Below are 19,776 nucleotides of genomic sequence, written 5' to 3'. Positions count from 1 at the left end.
ACGCCAGAGCTTGCTCAAACTCATGTCCATTGAGTTAGTGATGCCATCCAACCAAGTCATCTTCTGTCATCCCCTTCTCCTCCTGCCTTCAATCTTTCCCACCATCAGAGTCTTTTCCAATCAGTCAGCTCTTTGCATCAGGTGGCCAAAGTATTGACCATCACTTTCTGCCATGAGGGTGGTGTCATCTACATAGAGCAATGATGTTGGCAATTTGATCTCTTGTTCCTAAATCCAGCTTTTACATCTGGAAGTTCTTGGTTCACAGACTATTGAAGCTTAGTTTGAAGGATTTTGAGGATTATCTTTGCTAGAATATAAAATAAGTGCAATTTTGTGGTAGTTTGAACATTCTTTCACAATGCCCTTCTTTGAGATTGAAATTAAAACTGACTTTTGCAGTCCTGTGGCTATTGCTGAGTTTTCCAAATTTTATGGCATATTGAGTGCAGCACTTTAACAGCATCATCTTTTAGGATTTGAAATAGCTTAGCTGTAATTTCATCACCTCCATGAGCTTTATTGTAGTAATGTTTCCTAAGGTCCATTTGACTTCACACTCCAAGATTTCTGGCTCTATATGTGATCACGCGATAGTGGTTATCAGGGTCATTAAGACCTTTTTTGTACAGTTCTTCTGTGTATTCTTTCCACCTCTTCTTAATATTTTCTGCTTCTGTCCACAGTGCTTATGTCCTTCATTTTGACATCTTTTAATGAAATGTTCCCTTGGAATCTCTAGTTTTCTTAAAGATATCTCTAGTGTTTCCTGTTCTGTTGTTTCCTCTATTTCCTTGCATTGTTCACATAAGATTCATGTCAATGTATGGCAAAATCAATACAGAATTGTAAAGTAAAATAAAAAATAAATTAATTAAAAAAATAAAAATAAATAAATTAAAAAAAAAAGAAGGCTTTCTCATCTCTTTTTGCTATTCTTTAGAACTCTGCATTTAGATGGATATTTCTTTTGGAAGAGATGTTTGAAAGAAGGTGTTTGCTATAATAGTGAGTTCTCTTGGCAAAACTGTTAGAATTTGCCCTGCTTAATTTCATAATCCAAGGCCAAACTTGCCTGTTACTCCAAGTATCTCTTGATTTCATACTTTGCATTCCAGTCCCCTATGATGAAAAGGACATCTTTGTGTGTGTGTGTGTGTGTGTGTGTGTGTGTGTTAGTTCTAGAAGGTCTTGTTGGTCTTCATAGAACCATTGAACTTCAGTTTCTTCTGTATTAATGGTTGGGGCATAGGCTTGGATTACTGTGATACTGAATGGTTCGCCTTGACAACTAACCAAGATCATGCTGTCATTTTTGAGGTTGCATCTAAGTACTGTATTTCATTCTCTTTTGTTGACTATGAGGGCTACTCCATTTATTCTAAGGGATTCTTACCCACATTAGTAAATATAATGCTCATCTGAATTAAATTTGCCCATTAACATCCATTTTAGTTCACTGATATCATTGTGTCAATGATTCATTGATGTTAATGTTCATTTTTGCCATCTCCTACTTTACCACTTCCAATTTACCTGGTTTCATGAACCTAACATTCCAGCTTCCTATGCAATATCATTCTTCACAGCATCAGAGTTAACTTTCACCACCAGACACAGCCACCACTGGGCATTTTATCCATTTTGGCCTCACCATCTTCATTCTTTCTGGAGCTTTATCTTGTTAAAATTATCTAACTTCTCTGATCTTCCTTTTCTTCATCTAGTAGCATTGATACTTCACAGGGTGTAGTGAATTAGCTGGCAGGAACTCCAAATTATTCTGCTCTCAGTATTGCAGAGGCTACAAGGCAAAAATTATACTTACCAGACATTCCTGCAGCTAGCATTTACATGTGAATTACATTCTACCAATAAGATGCACCTGTGTAGGACTTGGAATGGAGATGCAAGGCAGAGGCCGATTTTTCATTTCTTGGCTCATGTTGTTAAGTACGGTTGGGGAGACACTGGGCTTTCCTGCAGGAGAGTTCCAGTGTTCATGATTGGCTGTGGGTGGGGTTGGGGTTGAGAGGCAATTGTGCTGGATGCAGTGTACCTCTGATTCCATTCTTTCTGTCTGTGAAGGAGGAGCATCTCTGCTGGTGTCCACAATGTTGTTCCTGAATCCCCAGGGAGGAATTTACAGGAACATAGTACAGTGACTCTAAAACATCTAGTATTGTGTCTGGCATGAAATAATTACTTAGTAAAGTTAATCTCTTTTTTTCTTTTTCATATTAATCCTAAAGGATGTTAAACAATTTTACAGGACTGTGGCTTTCATGAAGAGAATTACACAGTAGCTGCTGAACTTGGAAGATAAGGCCATTCCTTTTAAACTGAGAGGAGATGGCATTGCTTGGAAAAGTTTTGTTTGAACTCCAAGATTCAGTTTTGTGTTCATTTATGATTAATCCTAGTGGAGGTAGCATTGAACCCCAACATTTATTTATTAATTACATTATAAAACTGCCATCTTAGCACCCACTCTAGGAGTAATTATTTTCAAATATCCAAAAATCCCTTTTCCTTTCTATGTTCTTTTACTAAAGTCATTTCCAAATTATTTCCTAAGCAATAATACTTGTTTCAACAATCAAAATATCAGGAGGTGAACAGAGCTGATTAGAATAGACTCTGATCACATGCACCAAAAAACGCCAAATGAGACAGAGAGTTGGGTTCTTGAATAGCACCTCATTATTAGCAAGGTGTATTACATTAACCTTGCTCCAAAAGTAAAACAAGCTGACAACACTGTCATTCAGCTCTTCCTTGCTTTGTTTATGGCACCTCAGGCAACTGTTCACTATTAAAGATAAAAGTTGTAAGAGTATTACAAACCAGAGGCCTGACAAATAAAATGTAGATGTAAGTTGAAATAACACTAAAACATGAAGCTTGGTGCTTCTATTACTCCTAAAGCCTATCTACTATACGTAAGGATACTACATCTTGAACTGGAACACTCCGTTGTTGGCATGTCTCCACACTTACCGTTGGGCATCCTGTATGAGTGGGGTGAGTGGTTGGAAGCATTACTAAAAAGCAAGCTAGTAGTAAAGTGGTGATGAAATTCCAGTTGACCTATTTCAAATCCTAAAGGGTGATGCTATTAAAGTGTTGTACTTAATATATCACCAAATTTGGAAAACTCAGCAGTGACCATAGGACTAGAAAAGGTGTTTTCATTCCAATCCCAAAGAATGGCAATGCCAAAGAATGTTCAAAAGCAATGCCAAAGAATGTTCAAACTATTGTACAATTATGCTCATTTCACACACCAGTAAGGTTATTCTCAAAGTCCCTCAAGATGGGCTTCAGCAGTACATGAACCAAGAACTTCTAGATGTATAAGCTGGATTTAGAAAAGGCAGAGGAACCCAAGATCAAACTGCCAACACTCATTATGTCATGAAGAAAGGAAGGGATTTCCAGAGAACATCTACTTCTGTTAGATTGACTATATTAAAGCCTTTGACTATGTAGACCATATTCAACTGTAGAAAATTCTGAAAGAGGTGGTAATACCAGAAAACCTTACCTGTCTCCTGAGAAACCTGTATGAAGGTCAGGAAGCAACAGTGAAAAGCAGACATAGAACAAAAGACTGGTTCAAAATTCGGAAAGGAGTATGACAAAGTTGTATATTGTCACGATGCTTATTAAACTTATATGGAGAGAACCTCATGCAAAATGATGGGCTAGATGAATCACAAGGTGGAATCAAAATTGGCAGGAAAAATATCAACAACCTCAGATATGCAGATGATACCATTCTAAAGGCAAAGTAAAGAGGAATTAAAGAACCTCTTGATGAGGAAGAAAGAGGGGGAATGAAAAAGTTGGCTTATAACTAAGCATTCAAAAAACAAAGATCACACCATCTAGCCCCATCAGCCCATGGGAAATATAAGGGGATAAAGTGAAGCAGTTACAGATTTTAATTTCTTGGGTTCTGAAATCTCTGTGGATGATGAATGCACCCATGAAATTAAGAGACTTGCTCCTTGCAAAGAAAACTATGATAAACCTAGACAGCGTATTAAAATGTAGAGACATCACTATGCCAACAAAAGTCTGTCTAGTCAAAGCTATAGTTTTCCCAGTAGTAATGTATGGATGTGCGAGTTGGACCATAAGGAAAGCTGAGCATTGAAGAATTGATGCTTTCAAATTGTGGTGCTAGAAGTGAGTCTTGAGAGTCCCTTGGATGGCAAAGAGATCAAACTAGTCAATCCTAAAGGAAATAAACCCTGCATATTCACTGAAAGGACTGATGTTGAAGCTGAAACTCTAATACTTTCACCACGTGACACAAAGAGCTGACTCACTGGAAAAGACCCTGATGCTGGGAAGATTAGTAGAAGAAGGAAAAGGGGCGACAGAGGATGAAATGGTTAGACAGCATCACTGAGTCAATGGAACTGAATCTGAGAAAGCTTTAGGAGATAGTGAAAGACAGGGGAGTCTGATGTGGTTCAGTCTGAGGGGTCACAAGGAGTCAGACGTGACTCAGTGACTGAACAACACCATCACCTCAAGGTTTATGCCACAGACAAATCTCCATGTCTTGCTTCATGTTTCTTTTACTTTTCAAAATGTTTTCCATTAAAAAATGATTTATGAACAATAAAACACCATTTTTGGGGGTGTATAAAGTACACTGAATTTTAGCACACATATGAATTTGTGTATTCACCATCAATACAGATACATTAACAATTCCATCGTCTCCAATACTTTCCTCATATAGCTCCTTTGTACTGACATTCACTTGCTTAGTGTCAGCCAGTTTTTACCTTGGCAACTATTGCTTTCTATCCTTATAGTCTTGTCTTTTCCATAATGTCATATAAATGAAATACAATAAGCAACTTTCTGATACTGGTTTCTTCTGCTTAGTAGAACATATTTCAGATGTCCATGTTGTTGAAAGAGTCAGAAGTTCATTTCTTTTTATTTCCAAGTAGCATTCCATTTTGTGGATGTAGCACAGTTTGTTCATCCATTTATCCACCAAAGGACATTAGGTTGTTTTCCATTATTATGGATAATGCTCTGATAAACACACCTTTACAGCTTTTTATGTGAATATAATTGTTTATTTCTTTAGTGCAGAAATTTTCAACCACCATACTATTAATAAGTAAGTGGATTTTTAAGTGGGGTAATTTAAGAGGCTTTTATTAAGAGGTTTAATATAAGAAGTGGCCTGCTCATTGCAAATATTTAGCAGCATTATTAGTAGTGTCCATTGACCTAGTGTGACAACCTAAATTTAAAAAAAAAAAAATTATCTTTACATTGGCAGATGCTTCTTGGGGGCAATATCACCTCCAGTTGAAAAACAAAGCTCTAGGGTAAAATCTCATAAAAGAGATTTCTGGTCAATATGGTAAGCATATGTTTAACTGTAAAAGAAACTATATTTTTTCAAGGTTATTTTTCTGCACCATTTTGCATTTTTACCAGGAATGGATAAAAGATCTAATTGCTCCACATCTTTGGCAGCACTTGGTATTAGCAGGTTTCTGAAATTTTAACTTTCTAGTAGTTGGGTTCTTCTTTCATTTTAAAATAAATATGACAATAAAATACTATGGCAGATATTAGTACAGCTCACAAATATTCGCATTTCTTTGACTCTTATTACTTGAGAAAATTTCATTTCCTGCTCCCATTAAGTTGCATTTCACTATGTTAATTGCCTTAGCCAAAATGTAGAAGTGGGGAGGATCTCTTCAAGGTGGCCACAAAGAATAGTTAATGCACTCTTCTCTGTCTTCCCTTCTTTAAGTTTAGGCAACCTGTTACATTCCAAATGGTGAGGACTTCATCAGCCAGTGCCTTTGAGTGAGAATGACATGAAGAGTCCTCTTCCAAACTTCAAGTGCACATGAAGTATTAGCAAGAAACTAACCTTTGTCATTGTGAAGTGAAAGTTACTCAGTCGTGTCTGACTGTTTGCAACCGCACAGACTATACAGTCCATGGAATTCTCCAGGCCAGAATACTGGAGTGGGTAGACTTTCCCTTTTCCAGGGGATCTTCCTAACACAGGAATCATTTGTCACTACTAATTTGGGATTGTTTGTTACTCATCATATCCAGCCTAGCTTGACTAAAACCAATTCTTATGGGTTCATTATAAGCATTTATGAAATATATGTGGTTAATGCACTTAAGCAGAGTACTTGGCTCAAAATAAGTCCTCAATGTGTGTGTGTGGAGTTGCTCAGTCGTGCCCGACTCTTTGTGATCCCATCCTCCATCCATGGGGTTTTCCAGGCAATAGTACTGGTGTGGGCTGCCATTTCTTCTCCAGGAGATCTTCCCGATCCAGGGATTGAACCTGGGTCTCCCGCGTTGTAGACAGACACTTTACCGTCTGAGCCACCAGGGAAGTCCAATAAATGTGATCAGTAAATGACTCCTATTATTATAACTATTTAATTTTCCTTGACCATACTACTGCATAGTGATTTTTCTATTTATAAAATCACAGCTTTTATTCTCTGTAGTGACTTAACAGAACTACTTCAGCTCCTTTAAGGTACCCTGGGAACAGAATGCTGTCATAGAGTCGGACTGAAGCAAGCACGTATCTCATTGGACACCTACCCCTCAGGTGTGGTGATACATCATCCAGGGTTCAGGACATAGCATTAATTGTGATGCTGCAAATACATTGTTTTGAATGACAATGATATTGGGTCATTTAAAAACCTGCCTCATATAAGTCATTTTCTGTTGTGAAGGTCTTATTTAGTCAGGTAGACTTTTCACATTTACTGCCCAGTACTTGTCCATTTCCCAAGAATGCAGAGAGGTAACGAAGTGTAAAAACACAGTGGTTCCCAAAGTTGATGATACATTAGAATTATCTGCAGAAATTTGAAAATTATTATTCCAAAACATAATCCCACTGAGATTTCAAAGCCATAGATTCAGGGTAAGGCCTCGGATTTAGTGTGAGTTGTACTTCTACCTACAAAAGTCTTTGATCTAATATCTTCTGTAATTCAAAGATTTTTTTGATAACCCAACAAGATTGTTGCATGAGTTGAGGAACTTCTGCTTTTACCAGGGTTTTAGTGCATTATATGGGCCCAATAAATGTTTTTCAAATTTGTTCATTCACTCACAAACACTCTGCCTGACTGAGAGTCTCATTCAGCTTTGAACTTCATGCTATGAGGAATATTGTTTATATATATATTCTTACTTGTAGCTCTTTTTTTTTTTTTTTTTTTCAGGATAGACCTTTAGAATTGGAATCATTAGGAACTCAAATATTACAAACAGTTGAACAAGTGCAACTTCTAAATGATATCCATTCTCCTTTTCCTCTATTCATCTTCCTTACTTCTGCCAATACTATCTTCCTAACACATTGATTTTATCCCTTCCCTCTTCCATTTGACTAAACCTATGGTGGGATCCCTGTATAAGATCATGCATGTTCAAGAGCACATCTTTACTTATCCCAATATCCCAATATTATTAAAATGAACAAAGGGGTATAAAGCAAAAAATTAAATCCATTAAAACTCTGGAATATTGTAATGAACAGAAATCTTGAGGAATTCAGAATAAAAAACAAATAAGATAGGTAGGTTCAGCAGGAAGTAAAGACTAGAGAACAGGGAGGCCTAAAGGAGATGAAAGAGAATCTCCCTCCATAGAGGAGAGCCAACTACTTCCAGCAGAATCCTGGAGGAATTCCATATGGACATCGAGTATGACCAGCAGGAATGGAATACAAAGAATCTCCCAAACATAATATTAGAGAAATTAATTCTTTTAAAAAAGAAAGTCAGTGAAACATGTACAGGAATGAAATTCACTGAGGTTGGCACTCCTTGAGTAATGGGAACTATGTTATTTATATTTTGTATTCTGATACTTTGATATCTGGGCCCTTGTTGATCTTCCAAGGTTAGTCAATTCCTAGGTAGTAAACAACTTGCCTGTGAGTGTGCTTTTCATATGCAACTCAACTACTCCAGAGTTTATACCTCTAATACCTCTTTTATTAGACTCTCACAATCAGGGTCACTATCTATCTGCTCTAATCACCCATGGCCAGATAGCAGACAACTAGGAATAACCCTTATGCCCAAGAGCCTACTGATTTTATTCAAACTAGCCCAACTTCAGTCTTACCCTGACTCCCTAGTTCTTTCCTGGAAACCATAATAAGGGCTTTTGCCCACAATTCCCTCCTTCTTATTGGCCTACTTGTCAACTACAAATTGGCGTTTACCACGGGAGCTTGCCATCTACCTCTACAAGGATTAAATCATGTGCTGTTGCAGTTCCTGATTTTCAATGCCCACCCCTGCCCCCACCCCGCAGAAAGGAGTTTAGGGTGGAGAGCAGAAGTGAGACACTCTGTGCTCAGGGAAAAACTGGCAGAACAGGTTTTAAGATAGTTAGATATTATTAGAAGCTGATTTTATGAGCCCAACTCTTATATTTCCTCATATCTAGAAAAACACTAAAATCCTTCATGGTGCTGACTATTCCTCATGACTAGTAAAAGCTTCACAAGACTTGCAGAAGCCTTCTGTAAAATATGTGCTTGATTGCATGTATTCCCTCTTCACCAAAATCACATATACTGGCATTCCTTCCTGCCTCTTTGGAGCAATTTCTCAGAGGTACCTGAGGTGCTGTCTCCCAGACTGAAGTCTTCCGTTTGCCCCAATAAAACTTAACTCAAAACTCATAACTTATGTGGTTTCTAAGTTCCTGATAGACCTTGGTGCTCCCCCATGTGGCTCCCTATTATGTGGCATGCACACTTCCCTTGAGAACTGTGAATAACAAATTATCTTTTCAATGGCATTTGACTTCTGATCAGTTGGTTTTATTGTAGTTTTCTATTAATATATCATATTTTAGGTCAGAAAATTTTCTTACTGCGTTACTCCTGGTTATCTGAAATTGACTGCCAAATTTCTGCAGAAAATTGGACTGTCAATCTTCTGTAGAAAGCCCTTCTTGACAAATCCAGTAGTTTTAGGTAATAAAAAATAAATAAGTAGGTAAAATACCTATGTAGAAGCAAGATTTTGTAAAAGTTATTTTTTTAATTTATTTTTTATTTTACTTTACAATTCTGTATTGGTTTTGCCAAAGTTAGAGGTGAAAACATATCAGATGATAAGACAGCAACTTTTAACCCTTTGATATTGGTGAATGAATAGATGAAGAGAGAAACTAAAAGAGAAAGCATAGTAAAGACCCACCTACATAGAGGAACTTAGTCGCATTTCAAATTATTGGTGATGCATAATTCATTCAACAAACTAAGTAACTGGAAATGTTAGGCAGATTACTTCACCATGAAATAGACTAATTTTGAGATGTAAAAAAAAAAAAAAAAAAACACAATGACTAAATTAATAGAATAATGTTCTTATAATCTTATGCTAAAGAAGGCTTTCCAAGCAAGGACGAAACCAGAAACCACAAAGGAAAAGAATTACAGATTCTGTATCTTAAAAGTGGAAGTTTCTGTATGCCAGCAAAGGTCACTAAAAATATATTTTGGACAAAGTTGATAAAATAGAAAAAAAATTGCAACATCTAAAACAGAAAAAAGGTTAATATTCATAATGTATAACAAACTGACAATATGAGAGGCTTATCTAATAGAAAAATAGAGCAAGGTATAATAGACAAGTCACTGAAAATACAAAAAGCAAATAAACATATGAAAAGGTGATGAACCTCACTAGCAATCAGGAAAAGGCAAATTCAGTCAACAATGAGACCATTTTTTACATACCAGATTAGCAAAAATTTTTAAACTGATAATATCCAGGCTGGCAAGGCTAACAGCCAAAAGAAACCTCTTATACAGTTCTGACAAACAGGTCAGGGAAGAACAATTCAGGAGAATCCATCACAGTAACAAGTTTGTGATTTTTTGGCTATGTTGGGATGCTTGCTCAAATGCAAAATGTTAGAAGAAATATTGGTTGTATTAATAAAGCAGATGTGTTCTAAAGGCTCATTAATAGGAACATGTTGAACACTGTGGAATACTTTCACAGTGGCTGAAAAGAAAGAATAGACATATATGGCCTGACTTTAAAAAAAGGTACCTATCTTATGCTTTTGGCTAAAAAGAAAAGAAAAAACAGAATGAAAGAAAATTGCAAAATAAAATGACACATACAGTATTAACCATGTTATAAATGCACATATATATTTTATATATGTAAAGATATGTTTATATATGCATAAAGATATGTGTATTTTATGTATACAAACATAAAATATAAATAAATGAATAAAAAGCTTTCATGAATTCATAGTATTATATCATCATACCTCTATTTTCCCCAGCTGATCAAAAAAAAAAAAAAAAAAAAAACAACAAACCTTCCTAGCTCATATATCTTAGTGCAAGGAAATCCACGATCTCTCTCACTTTTGGTTGCCCATCCTCCAAGTCGTCCTAAAACCTTAGAGCCTCATGAATGCCAAATGTGAATTGTGCATGTATGTGTTGGGTGATTTGTGTGTGTGTATGTGTGTGTGCGTGTAAATAGGTGTTGGGAGACGATACCAATCTAGCTTCCAGCTTCAAATGATACAACTAAATGTAGCTGACTTCCATAAGATGTGACTGTTAAGACTGACTTCTCACAGTTAGGTTTATGATGGTGATACATGTCTATAATGATATTCCTGAACTAGATACCTATACTTGGTACTCAGTGAAGGATATTTCCCATCCCTTTCAAACTCAGATCTGCTAAGATTGTGGCTATCCATGGGGAAGAGCAGAGTCAAGACTGGAATCGACCAGCTCAGACATCCAGTGTTGCTACCTTCTTCCATTTCTAGGTAATCCACAAAGTGGTTCCAGCAAAATTTCCTTTAAAACCTCAGATATCATTATTTATTTCCTTTCATGGAACAAAATATTAGTTTGGCACTTCTCTTAGAGGAGAGTTGTACTCCCTACAAATGTAATTTTTCTCAACCCATCTTAATAACAGTTAAGGTACTGGGAACACTTCATTGAGTTCATACTCCAGATCTGGAAGGATTCACATCAAACTATTATAGGAAGGTGAGGAATGGAAGTTTAAAAAAGTACTGTCATTTTTATGACATGGCTTCTTGAAATAACTAAAATTTGATTTGATTTTGTTTAGGGAAGATCAATGAGCTTGTGTGTATATATATATATACACACACACACAAACATACAGGAAGGGCTGGTTACAAGATGGTAGAGGAATAGGATGGGGAGGCCACTTTCTCCCCTACAAATACATCAAAAGATCATCAGCATGTGGACCAACTTCCACAAAACAACTTCTGAACCTAGCAGAGGACCCTAGATAACCACCCTGGGGAGGAAGTCATGAAGGAAAACTTTCCATACAGTGCTCCAAAATCATTGCAGATGGTGACTGCATCCATGAAAATAAAATATGCTTACTCCTTGGAAGGAAAGTTATGACCAACCTAGACAGCATATTAAAAAGCAGAAACATTACTTTGCCAACAAAGGTCCATCTAGCCAAGGCTATAATTTTTCCAGTGTCATGTATGGATGTGAGAGTTGGACTATAAGAAAGCTGAGTGTTGAAGAACTGATGCTTTTGAACTGTGGTGTTGGAGAAGACTTTTGAGAGTTCCTTTGACTGCAAGGAGATCCAGCCAATCCACCCTAAAGGAGACAGTTCTGAGTGTTCATTGGAAGGACTGATGTTGAAGCTGAAACGACAATACTTTGGCCACCTGATGCGAAGAGCTGACTCATTGGAAAAGACCCTGATGCTGGGAAAGACTGAAGGTGGGAGGAGAAGGGGACGACAGAGGATGAAATTGTTGGATGGCATCAGCGATTCAACGGACATGAGTTTGGGTCGAACAGAATTGAATTGAACTAAGGAAACCTTCTCTCAGGCAGGGTCAGTGGGGAGCTTTGGAATCTCAGAGGGCAGCATAACTGGAAAAAAAAAAAAATCACCACAGAATTTGCACTGAAAAATTACCAGTCAAAAAGTGGCTCACATGCTTGCATCCACTCATAGCAAGTGGGGACTGGGTGTGGAAGCATAGAATTTATAATCGGACTTTAGGGAAAGGACAAGAGTTGAATGCCCTGAGGACACTCTGAGGGGACTAATGTGACCCAAATAGCAACTCAACAGCAACACAAAATGAGAGAATGCCAGAGAGACAAAGGAAAACAAAAGACCTTTCCCATGGGAAGGTTCTAATGCCACAATGTGACCCCTGGCACACTCAGAACAAAGGATTTCTCCCTAGTGAATATCAGAACAATCCAGCTGCCATTTACAGCCCTCCCTGGAGGCAGAGAGGCAGGTGTGTGACAGCCAGAAGAGGAAGGCAAGGAGCAACTTCAATCTCAGCCCCAGAGGCTTCATCTCTCACTAAGCTGCGAGCAGGTTGCATCACTAACCACATCTTCCTGGGATCCTGGATGGTTCATATCTGCCAGAAAGTCACAGCCTGAGACCAGCTCCCATGGGGAGATACACAGCCCACCTGAAATTATGCCTTCAGGGTACACCCAGGGACCTGAGCAGTTTGGACCTGGGAAGGACATTAGACCCGTGGCCCACATGGGACTTTGCCCTCATGAAGCACCCAGAAGCTCGAGTGGCATGCGCCTGGGAAGTCCACACTGTCTTGGATCACAGAAATCCCCATATTGTCCATCCACTGCAAGTGTTCCCCACACATCTTAAGTTCAGTTAGGTCACTCATTCCTGTCTGACTCTTTGTGACCCCAGGGACTGCAGCACACAAGGCTTCCCAGTCCATCACCAACTCAGAGATTTTACTCAAACTCATATCCATTGAGTCAGTGATTCCATCGAACCATCTTCTGTCGTCCCCTTCTCCTGCCTTCAATCTTTCCCAACATCAGGGTCTTTTACAGCGAGTCAGTTCTTTGCATCAGGTGGCCACAGTATTGGAGGTTCAGCTTCAGCATCAAACCTTCCAAAGAATATTCAGGGTTTATTTCCTTTAGAATTGACTGCCTTGATTTCCTTACTGTCCAAGGGACTCTCAAAAATCTTCTCCAACACCACAGTTAAAAAACATCAGTTTCTCAGTGCTCAGCATTCTTTAGGGTCCAACTCTCACATCCATGCAAGACTACTGGAAAAACCATAGTTTTGACTATATGAAACTCTGTCGGTAATGTCTCTGCTTTATTTTTAAATTTAATTAATTAATTTATTTTAATTGGAAGCTAATTACTTTACAATATTGTAGTGGTGTTGGCCATACACTGACATGAATCAGCCATGGGTGTACATGTGTTCCCCATCCTGAACCCCCTTCCCACCTCCTTCCCCATTCCATCCCTCAGGGTAATCTCAGTGGACCAGCCCTGAGCACCCTGTCTCATGCATACTGTCTAGGTCTGTCATAGCTTTTCTTCCAAGGAACAAGCGCCATATATCTCAACAGAGTTTGTTTGCAATGTACCTCCCTCTCCACAGCACAACCGAGTAAGTGAGCCTGAAGAAGTGGAAACTTTCACTCCCTTATGCCAGGACAGAGATTAGAAACTTAAGAGACTGAAGCAGAGGCAGCCAACCTGAGCAAAGAAAAGAAAGGGATCATTCCAGAAGTGGCAGGTGTAACAGATTAAAATCTTGCAGTTAAGCTGAGACTGTGCATTTGATGGGCAACTGTAGACATTGAGAACAAGTACAAGCCACAACAAGAGATTATCTGATACAGAAATGACTCCTACACAGCCCTCAAATGCTCCGGAGAAATTCTTAGATATATTTCTCTATACTATTATATTTACTGTTAAGTTTCTTTTTTTTTTAATTTCTTTAATGTCTTTTAATTCTTCATTCTTTTTCTTATCATTTTTTAAAAACGTTCTTCCCTGTCCTCTTTTTCCCTTTTCCCTCATACCCTACTAATAAGGTTCTTTATTTTTTATTTTGTTTTCTTATATATTGTACTTTTGAGAGTCTAATTTTTATTCTAGGTTTTTAAGTTTTTGCTTTTTGATCTTTTGCTATTATTTTTGTACTTTTAAGAGTTTAATTGTTAATGTCCATTTTCACTTAGGGCTATGCTTACTGGCTTGATTACTCTCTTCCCTTCAACTCTCCCTTTTCTCCTCCTGGTAACCCCTATCTCCTCCATCCCTCTTCTCTTCTCTATATAATTGTGAATCTCTTTGGGTGTTCCTGGCTGTGGAGAGTTGTTCCACCATTAACCTAGGTTTTTTTTTTTTTTTTTTTTCCTTCTTTGCTATGTGGACAGAGAAGTCTTGATGCTACTGTTAAGTGGTTGCGGCCAAAGCCCAGAGATAGGAGGCTCATTTCCAGAACTTTGGACCATTATAGAACACCTGACCCCATGGAATATTAATAGACGAGAGCCCATTTAAAAATTTCCATACTTGTACTGAGATCAACCTCGAACCAAAAGTCAGAAATCACAATCAAAAAGTGGATAGACATTTCTTCAAAGAAGACATATACACGGATAATAAACACATGAAAAGATGCTCAACATCACTCATTATTAGAGAAATCCAAATCAAAACCATAATGAGTTATCATCTCATGACAGTCAGAATGTCTATCATCAAAAAGTCTACAAACAATAAATTCTAGAGAGGGTGTGGAGAAAAGCCAATCCTCTTACACTGTTGGTGGGAATGCAAACTGGTCTAGCCACTGTGGAGAACAGTGTGGAGATTCCTTTAATAACTGGGAATAGAACTTCCATCAGTTCAGTTCAGTTCAGTGCAGTCGCTCAGTCATGTCCGACTCTTTATGAACCCATGGATCGCCGCACGCCAGGCCTCCCTGTCCATCACCAACTCCCGGAGTTTTCTCTAATTCATGTCCATCCAGTTGGTGATACCATCCAGTCATCTCATCCTCTGTCATCCCCTTCTCCTCCTGCCCCAAATCCCTCCCAGCATCAGAGTGTTTTCCAATGAATCAACTCTTCGCATGAGGTGGCCAAAGTATTGGAATTTCAGCTTTAGCATCAGTCCTTCTAATGAACACTCAGGACTGATTTCCTTCAGAATGGACTGGTTGGATCTCCTTGCAGTCCAAGGGACTCTCAAGAGTCTTCTCCAACACCACAGTTCAAAAAGCATCAATTCTTCGGGGCTCAGCTTTCTTCACAGTCTAATTCTCATATCCATACATGATCACTGGAAAAATGACAGCCTTGACTAGATGGACATTTGTTGGTAAAGTAATGTCTCTGCTTTTTAATATGCTGTCTAAGTTGGTCATAACTTTCCTTCCAAGGAGTAAGCGTCTTTTAATTTCATGGCTGCAATCACCATCTTCAGTGATTTTGGAGCCAAAATAAATAAATAAAGTCAGCCACTGTTTCCCCATCTATTTGCCATGAAGTGATGGAACCAGATGCCATAATCTTAGTTTTCTGAATGTTGAGCTTTAAGCCAACTTTTTTCACTATATTTCACTTTCATCAAGAGGCTTTTTAGTTCCTCTTCACTTTCTGTCATAAGGGTGGTGTCACTGGCATATCTGAGGTTATTGATATTTTTCCCAGCCTATGACCTAACAATTCCACTGCTGGGCACCCCAAGGAAACTAGAATTGAAAGAAACACAATGTACCCTAAAGTTCATTGCAACACTGTTTACAATTGCTATGACATGGAAGCAACATAGATGTCCATCAGCAGATGACTGAATAAGAAAACCATGGTACATATACATAATGGAATATTACTTAACTATAAAAAGGAACACTTTTGAGACAATTCTAATGAGGTGGATGAAACTGGAGCCAATTATACAAAGTGAAGCAAATTAGAAATAGAAATACAAATACTATATATTAATGCATATATTTGGAATTTAGAAAGACATTAATGATGATTGCATATACAAAGCAGTAAAAGAGACACAGAGGTAATAAACACACGGAGTCTATGGGAAAAGATGAGGGTGGGATGATTTGAGAGAATAGCATTGAAATATATATATTGCCATTTGTAAAATAGATGACCAGTGCAAGTTTGATGCATGAAGCAGAGTACCCAAAACTGGTACTCCAGGACAACCCAGAGTAATAGGGTGGAGAAGGAGGAGGGAGAGGGGTTTCAGGATGGAGAGGACACGTGTACACCCATGGCTGATTCATGTCTATTTATGGCAAAAACTGTCACAGTATTGTAAAGTAGTTATTCCACAATTAAACTATTTTTTAAAAACTCATTAAGCTCCAGTGCAAGACACACCACACCAGTCCTCCAGCAAAATAGGAACACAGCCTTGACCATTAACGACAGAATGCCCAAAGCCATACCAAACCCAAAGACACTGCAAAACTCACTACCAGACATTGTACTGCTCTCCAGAGAGATGAGATACAGCTCCATCCATCAGAACACAGATACAAGTTCCCACAACCAGAACACCTTTACAAGACACTGCTCCAACTCCACTCACAGGAGCAGATTCCAAAGTTTAGAGGAACTATGACCCTCCAGCCTCGAGAAAGGAGGCTTCAAACACAGCTAATTAAACAAACTGAAAGGGCAGAGAAATAGCCAACAGGTGAAGGAACATGATAAAAATCCATCAAACCAAAGAAAAGAGGAGGAGATAGGGAGTCTAGCTGAAAAATAATTCAGAATAATGTCAGTAAAGATGATTCAAAATCTTGAAAACAAAATGGAGATATAGATAAATAGACGAGAGACATGTATTGAGAAGATGCAAGAAATGTTTAACAAGGACCTAGAAGAAATAAAGAATAGTCAACAAGTATTTAACAATGCAATAAGTGAGATGAAAAACACTGGAGAGAGCCAATATCAGAGTAACTGAGGCAGAGAAATGATAACTGAGCTGGAAGATAGAATGTTGGAAATAAATGAAGCAAAGCAGGAAAAAAAAAAAAAAAAGAATGTAAAGAAATGAGGATAGCCTCAGAGACCTCTATTCAGTCGCTCAGTCGTGTTCAACTCTTTGAGACCCTATGAATCGTAGCATGTCAGGCCTCTCTGTCCATCACCAACTCCCGGAGTTCACTCAGATTCACATACATAGAGTCAGTGATGCCACCCAGACATCTCATCCTCTGTCGTCCCCTTCTCCTCCTGCCCCCAATCCCTCCCAGCATCATAGTCTTTTCCAATTAGTCAACACTTTGCATGAGGTGGCCAAAGTGCTGGAGTTTCAGCTTTAGCATCATTCCTTCCAAAGAAATCCCAGGGTTGATCTCCTTCAGCATGGACTGGTTGGATCTCCTTGCAGTCCAAGGGACTCTCAAGAGTCTTCTCCAACACCACAGTTCAAACAAATCAATTCTTTGGCGCTCAGCCTTCTTCACAGTCCAACTCTCACATCCATACATGACCACAGGAAAAATCATAGCCTTGAATACATCGACCTTAGTGGGCAAAGTAATGTCTCTGCTTTTGAATATACTATCTAGGTTGGTCATAACTTTTCTTCCAAGGAGTAAGCGTCTTTTAATTTCATGGCTGCAATCACCATCTGCAGTGATTTTGGACTCTCCAAAAAATAAAGTCTGATACTGTTTCCACTGTTTCCCCATCTATTTCCCATGAAGTGATGGGACTGGATGCCATGATCTTCGTTTTCTGAATGTTGAGCTTTAAGCCAACTTTTTCACTCTCCTCTTTCACTTTCATCAAGGGGCTTTTTAGTTCCTCTTCACTTTCTGCCATAAGAGTGGTGACACCTGCATGTCTGAGGTTATTGATATTTCTCCCGGCAATCTTGATTCCAGCTTGTGCTTCTTCCAGTCCAGCGTTTCTCCTGATGTACTCTGCATATAAGTTAAATAAGCAGGGTGATAATATACAGTCTTGACGTACTCCTTTTCCTATTTGAAACCAGTCTGTTGGACAATGTTAAATATCTCCACATTCGAATCCAAGAAGACAAAAGAAAAGTGCATGAGAAAATATTTGAGAAGATTATAGCAAAAAACTTCCTTAAAGTGGGAAAGGAAACAGCCAACCAAGTCCAAGAAGCCCAGAGAGTCCCTTACAGGATAAACCTAAGGAAAAACATTCCAAGACACATATAAATCAAACAAACAAAAACTAAACATGAAGAACAAATATTAAATGCAGCAAGGGAAAAGCAACAAATTCCATACAATGGAATTCCCATAAGGATAGCAGCTGATTTTTCAACAGAAACTCTGCAGGCCAGAAGAGCATGGCAAGGTATCCTTAATGTGTTGAAAGGGAGAAAGCTACAACCAAGATTACTCTATCCATCAAGAATCTCATTCAGATTGGAAGCAGAAATCAAAAGTTTCACAGAGATGCAAAAGCTAAGACAATTTAGTACCACCAAACCAGCTCTTCAACAAATGCTAAAGGTTCTTCTCTAGACAGGAAACATAGTAAAGGTTAATAAAAATGAACCCAAAACAATAAAGTAAATGGTTACAGGATCATAGTGCTTCCCTAGTGGCTCAGTTGGTAAAGAATCTGCATTCAATATGGGAGACTTGGGTTTGATCCCTGGGTTTGAAAGATCCCCTGGAAAGAGAACAGGTACCCACTCCAGTATTCTGGCCTGGAGAATTACATGGACTATATCGTCCATGAGGTCACAAAGTGTTGGACATGACTGAGTCACATTCACAAATGGGTTAAATGCTCCAACCAAGACAAAGACTGGCCGAGTGGCTACAAAAACAAAATCCCTATTTATGCTGTCTAAAACAGACCCACCTCAAACCTAGGGACACATACAGACTGAAAGTGAGGGGCTGGGAAAAGATATTTCAAGCAAATTGAGACAAAAAGAAAGAGGGAGTAGCAATACTCATATCAAACAAAATAGACTTTAAAATAAAGACGGTGATAAGAGACAAAGAACACTACATAATGATCAAGGGATAAATCCAAAAAAGAGATATAGCAATTATAAATATATATGCACCAAACATAAGAGCACCTAAATACGCAAGGCAAATTTTAACAGCTATTAAAGGCGAAATTAACAGTAACCCAATAATAGTGGTGGACTTTAATACCCCACTCACACCAATAGACAGACCACCCAGATAGAAAATTAACAACAAAACACAAGCTTTAAGTGATACATTGGATCAGTTAGACCTAATTGATATCCATAGAGCATACCATCCAAAACCAATTGGTTCACCTTTCCCTCAAGTGCACATGGAGCATTCTGCAGGACAGATCACATCCTGAGCCACAAATCTAGCCTTAGAGCATTAAAAAAATTAAATCATTTCAGCATTTTGTCTGATCACAATGCTGTAAGATTAGATATTAACTACCGCAAAAAAATAAAAAATAAAAACACAGACATATGAAGGCTAAACAACACACTTCTAAATAACCAACAGATCACCGAGGGAATTAAAAAAAAATCAAAATATGCACAGAAATAAATGATAATGAAACATGACAGCCCAAAACCTGGGGGAATCAGTAAAAGCAGTGGTAAGAAGGAAGTTCAGAGCAATACAAGCCTACCTCAAGAATCAAGAAAAACATGAAATAAAACCCGACCTTACACCTAAATCAACTAGAAAAAGAAGAATAAAATACACTCCAAAGTTAGTAAAAGTAAAGAAATCCTAAAGACCAGAGCAGAAATAAATGAAAAAGATGAAGGAAACTATAGTAAAGATTAATAAGACTAAAAGATAGTTCTTTGAGAAGATTAAACAAAATTGACAATTACTAGACTCATTAAGGAAGAAAAAGAAGATTCAA

General features: G+C 38.1%; 1 protein-coding gene and 1 long non-coding RNA gene across 4 annotated transcripts in view; one reads left to right on the top strand and one right to left on the bottom strand.

The window, feature by feature from the left end:
- Positions 1 to 19,776, bottom strand: part of CA10 (carbonic anhydrase 10) — an 850,317-nt gene that overhangs the window by 470,484 nt on the left and 360,057 nt on the right. The gene's annotated exons all lie outside the window — the stretch shown is intronic.
- Positions 2,670 to 18,090, top strand: LOC120866525. The gene is made up of 3 exons (XR_005721680.1): positions 2,670 to 2,679; positions 8,670 to 8,678; positions 17,973 to 18,090. It is a non-coding gene; the product is annotated as an uncharacterized LOC120866525 (long non-coding RNA).

The sequence above is a fragment of the Oryx dammah genome, unplaced genomic scaffold, assembly GCF_014754425.2.
Source record: "Oryx dammah isolate SB20612 unplaced genomic scaffold, SCBI_Odam_1.1 HiC_scaffold_8, whole genome shotgun sequence".
NCBI classification, from domain to species: domain Eukaryota; kingdom Metazoa; phylum Chordata; class Mammalia; order Artiodactyla; family Bovidae; genus Oryx; species Oryx dammah.
The sequence above is the reverse complement of the archived record's forward strand: the minus strand, read 5'-3'. Positions and strand labels throughout refer to the sequence as shown.